Consider the following 5,419-nt stretch of genomic DNA (forward strand, 5'->3'; position numbering starts at 1 on the left):
AGGACTGAAGGAGATGGGAGGCAGCACACACTGTACAGACATATTAATCCACGTGCATGCATGCTTTCATGATAATAGTCAGGCGGCTTAGCTAAATAAAGGGGACACGCCGGACAAAAGCACCACATTTTTTCCACGTGCTCTCTATCACCATAGGTTTCAATTTTTGGTAGGAGCCACTTCATCAAGATGGCCGATCCGAGATGGCACCCATATAAAGTCTATGAGAACCAATATATCTTCCAAGCCACTCAGAAGGTCAATCTTGGTGTCAAAATCTACATTTTCTGGGTCCAGGAATCATTTAAAGCTACTGAGATTATCACTAGATCAGGGATTCCCAAAGTGTGGTGTGTGGACCCCTGGGGGTGCATGAGCTGCTGCTAGGGGGTGCGCGAGATGAAAAATGTAATGGTGGTCTGATAGTGACACAATTACATTTTTTTCCCCCCACACAATAAAGACGTGTTATTAATTAATTAATTAGTAAATACAGGCTATTCAATTTTGTGTCATTTTTTGTTCATTTTTGCATCTATTTTTTGGTTGTTTGGTAATTTTTACATGTATTTTGGGTCAATTTGTGTCTATTTTGATAATTTTGTGTCCTCTTTGGCCATTTTTGCTTGTTTTTGATCTTATAATGAAGCGTAGAAGAAGTTATCTTCTTGTTCTTGTACCATTTTTCCAGCCTGTGTTATGATGACGGGTTGTGTTCACTCCGCGCTCATTTAAATTTGCAGCAATTTTTGTTCAACGCAGCTCAAATATTATAACATTTTCCCAACTGATCTGCTTTCTGCCTCTGATCCTGAGCCTGTCATCATCCTCCACCTTTAATATGGCTATAAAAACTCTTATTGCATTTTGTTTTTTTTGAAGGTGTGGGGGGTTGGGGGTGCATCAACCCGGTTGGGACATAGAAGGGGGGGCACGGCTAAAAAAGTTTGGGAACCGCTGCACTAGATGATTATTTGATCAAATAGAAATGTTCATTTTCACCCAGACTGGTAGGCAACTCGCTTCAAGTGCTGCAGCAGAGAATCCTGAGCTGAAAATGTTTGGAATCTAATAATTATGTAAATACATGGCCAAAATGAACACATCTATTTGATCATCTAGTGATATTCTCAGTGGCTTTAAATTATTCTTTGACCCAGAAGATGTGTATTTTGACACTCAGATTGACCTTCTAAGTGGCTTAGAAGATATACTGGTTCTCATAGATTTTATATGGCTGCCATCTCCGATCTGCAATCTTGATGAAGTGGCTCCTACCAAAAACTGAAACCTATAGTGATGGAGAGCATGTGGAAAAAATGTGGTGCTTTTGTCCGACGTGTCCCCTTTATTCTGAAATCTGTTCCTAAGCCGCCTGACTATAAGTATGTATGCACACGAAGCCCAGCATCTCCTCACTGAGACATTATTCAAGAACAAAAACACTGTGTCAGCTACAGAGCAGCTGCCAGCATGGTGTTTCCCTTCACACATGCATATTCTAACCCTGATGCTCCACTGGGTCATGTGTGTTCATGTCCACAGGGGAAATAGAGCTCAGTGTGTGATGAAGAGGGTCATGAGGGGGAAGAAGGAGTCACTGAACCTTCTGAGAATCATTTTAAAGATGAAGACAAATGGACGTAAGAAAACTGCATCCAGTCAGCAGGAACAAGCATAATGAGGGACTATTATCTCCTCTTCCTTCTCTAAAGTCCATTTCTTGTTGTGTCTTGTTGTCTCTGTAGATCAAATAATACTCCTTTACAGCATGTCTGTCTCATAATGTCTGTAGAATACGTTGCAAAATAAGAATTACAATAATATTAAAGACTTTGTACAGAAATGCATGATTGAGTCTCAGTTGATCAATCAGCAAAACTAAGTACAGTAAAAAAAAAGTACCCGTACCAAATCTGCTTCATGATCCCCTGGAGACAGGACATTACCTGAGACACCTGCAGTGGATGGAAAGGTGAGAAAGAAATGAAGGTTCTGTCTTTGGGCTACAGACAGGCCATCAGCTACAGACAGAGCTACAGACAGGCCGCCAGCTACAGACAGCTACAGACAGGCCGTCAGCGACAGACAGGCCGTCAGCTACAGACAGGCCCGGTCAAGAGTGAAACTCTGCTCCTGAAGGAGGTGCAGCAGCGTAACGGATTATCTCTCCTGCCTGTCAGCTCGTACGGCTCTGATTGGCGTCTCCATGGTGACTGAAGCTTCAGCTCCACATGTAGACTTTTAGTTTTAATAGACAGTGTTATGCCCCAGTCTACACTGCAAAAAAGCCAACTTGTGTTTTTTGGCCTAAAACAGTGATTTAAGTTGGTAAAACTTGGAAATATAAATTATTGACATTTAGGGCAATAATGTAAGTTAGCACAACAAAGGAAGCCAGTTGTCTGCTCAAAAACAAGTTGGTGAGTTGTTGTTACTTATATCTTTAAGTTGGGGTTCACAACAAGGGACAATAGTTCTGATAACTCTTATTTCTTTGTTGGGAAATGCGGGAAAGTGGTGAAATTCGGTCATTAGCGAAAGCTAGCGGCTAACTGATGCTAGCAGGTAACTGATGCTAGCGGCTAACTGATGCTAGCGGCGCTGCTTGTTACAGCTACAAGAGTAGCCATTAGCGTATCAATGCTAACTCAAAATTGTGGTCACAACATTAGCTGACATTTCATAGCGGCGTTACAATCGTGCCAATTCAGCACATTGCAGAAGTTAGCAGAAGTAAGGATTAAAAGTTATTACATGTAAAATTATAAGTTAGTACAACTTACAGTTGAGTTGACAAAAATCAGAATTCAGAGTTGAGCAAACTCAAAAACAAAACTTAAAATATTTAGTTTAATTGTCCAACTTAAAATTTTATCGAAGTTTGTTGCCTTGAAATTTTGAGTTCACCCAACTTTTCTTTTTTTGCAGTCTAGGGGCCGAGAGCACAGCATGAAAAGGCCTCATCTTCCCCATCTCCCAAGTAGCCACAAACAAAAATAAGTTTGAAGAATGGGTAAATATTTATTTACAAAGAGAACTTAGGTAAATACAAATATTCTTCAACTTAGGGGTGGACTAAAGCCAAAATAACAAACAAAACAATCTTAAAAATAAGAAATTTACCTGAAAAACCAAAAGATACAAAATCTTACCTCCCTACCTACTTAAACAAGAGAAAACGAGAAACAAAACCTGGCAACCCACCCTTACTGCTCAAAACAAGGGAATTAAGTCCAAAACCACAAGTTAACTCAAAAGGTGTGAACCGGTTGGGAGAAGAGGAGGATGAGGAAAAATCCTGCTGCCACCGACGGCCGCCATCTTGGCTCCATTTAATCCAGGTGGTTCCAGCTGCTGCCAATCATGGACCAGGCGTGGAACCTCTCCACCAATCACACCACGGCTATGGCACAAAAATTGGGTGTGGGGGTGTTGTGACTGTGGTCATATTATAGTTATTGTTTAGCAAAACAATAACTATAATATGACCACAGTCATAACAAGAGGGGTGTGTATTCATCACTATGGGAAGCTGTTTGAGCATTTATTCTATATCCAGTTTCCTCCACTAGTGAAATAGTCCAAATGCTCACTAGTCGGAGTGTCTTTTGTCTTTACTAGTTGACTAGTTACACACATTCTTATTAACTAGTTAACTAGTGAAGTGAAAACGTCTAGTGGACATTTTGGACCCCAACTAGTGAACTAGTAATCATTTAAGCCTCAATGTCAGCCTTTGTTCCCTCCGTCTATTGTCTCAGCATCGACTATCGGCTCATTATTCCAGCTGGTGATGAATCTGTGAGCTGTACAGTAGAAAGAGGCTATGGTACACTTCACATGATGTTTGAAATAGTCGCTCAAATGTTTGTTAACAAGAAAGTAAAATCTTTATTTTCGTCTGGTGATGACAAAGAGGAACGTTGTTTTGTTCTGTTGTCCTGCAAACACAGAGACATCATGATGTAAAGATACAAAGTAGATTCAAATATTCATATTTCTAACCTGGTTAACCTGTCTTTATATATACACTACTGGTCAAAAGTTTTAGAACACACCAACTTTTCCAGAATTGAATTGAAAATGATGCAGTTTAATGTCTCAGTGTACTCTGAAATTAATGCACATTTGCAACATTTAAAATTCTTTATTGAGCATGATAGTGTTTTGAAAGTAAAAAAAAGATTTAAAATCACATTTTATGTTGGACTAAAGGACTAAAAAAAGACACAAAATGACTAAAAAAAGACACAAAATGACCAAAAAAAGACACAAAATGACTAAAAAAGACACAAAATGACTTACAAAGACATGAAAAGAATTCAAAAATGGACAAAATAGCCCAAGACTCCATAGAGTTAAGTTGTTAACCCATTTCTTGTTCCCTGAAAAAGGCCTACTTGTATAATTCTGAAATGTACATTATTTTCCAGTTTTGGTTAAGCTTACCTTTTTTTATTTACCTCTGGCAGTTCACCACTTACCTTTGGACCCTTTCAAGCTGTTCATTTGACTTGAACTGCTTGAATTTCCATAAAAAACTGGAAAAATTGGGGTGTTCTAAAACTTTTGACCGGTAGTGTATATTATACTATACCTGTGATTTATTGGACTGCGTGCATTGTGACAGCTAATCTGACCCTCTAGTTTTCTGGTTTCATTCCCTCCTACATATTGCACATATTTGCTAATGCATGTACGACGGCGTATAACGGCCATTGTAGATAAAATAATTAAAATTACAAAGCCGGGGGAGAGTTTTAATATCCAGAGAATAAAAAACTCACACATTAGGTGCTTTAATACAGAGATTCTCACAGTTGGAGCCACGATGCGCCAGCGGGGCCCTGAAAAGTTTTCAGATATGAATAAAAAGTTTGTTATAACTTGCATTTATTTTATGATTAGGCTTTTATAAATCATTAATTTAATCTAATAATTCAAACTATTTCCTTTCCAAGAACTATTTTATAGACCTATCATATTCAAGTCCCAGGCTAGGCATATTATTGTTCTTTCTTTTATGCTTTTTATTATTGTACATGAATTATTAAAAAACACATTCTACATTTTTTATTGTATATTATTTTAAATAATTAGAATTCCCTTTTTATTTAGCGTATGTAGGCACTAAAGCACTACTACTACTTCTAATAATAATAATAATAATAATAATAATAATAATAATAACACTTTAATTTATAGAGCACTTTTCATAGATGTAGCTCTAAGTTTTACATTTAAAAAAAAACACAGTAAAACAAAACAAAATGTAGAAAATCAGAAACTAAATTGCAAAAAAAAAAGACAGTAGACGAAAAAAACGGCAGCTGTGGTTGCCAGAACTTTACTGTAATAAATACGGTAGAACTTTTTTTAATATTACGGTAAAAGATATTGAGACTGTTGATTTCAT

The sequence above is a fragment of the Centropristis striata genome, chromosome 15 (genome assembly GCF_030273125.1).
Source record: "Centropristis striata isolate RG_2023a ecotype Rhode Island chromosome 15, C.striata_1.0, whole genome shotgun sequence".
In the NCBI taxonomy this organism is placed as follows: Eukaryota; Metazoa; Chordata; class Actinopteri; order Perciformes; family Serranidae; genus Centropristis; species Centropristis striata.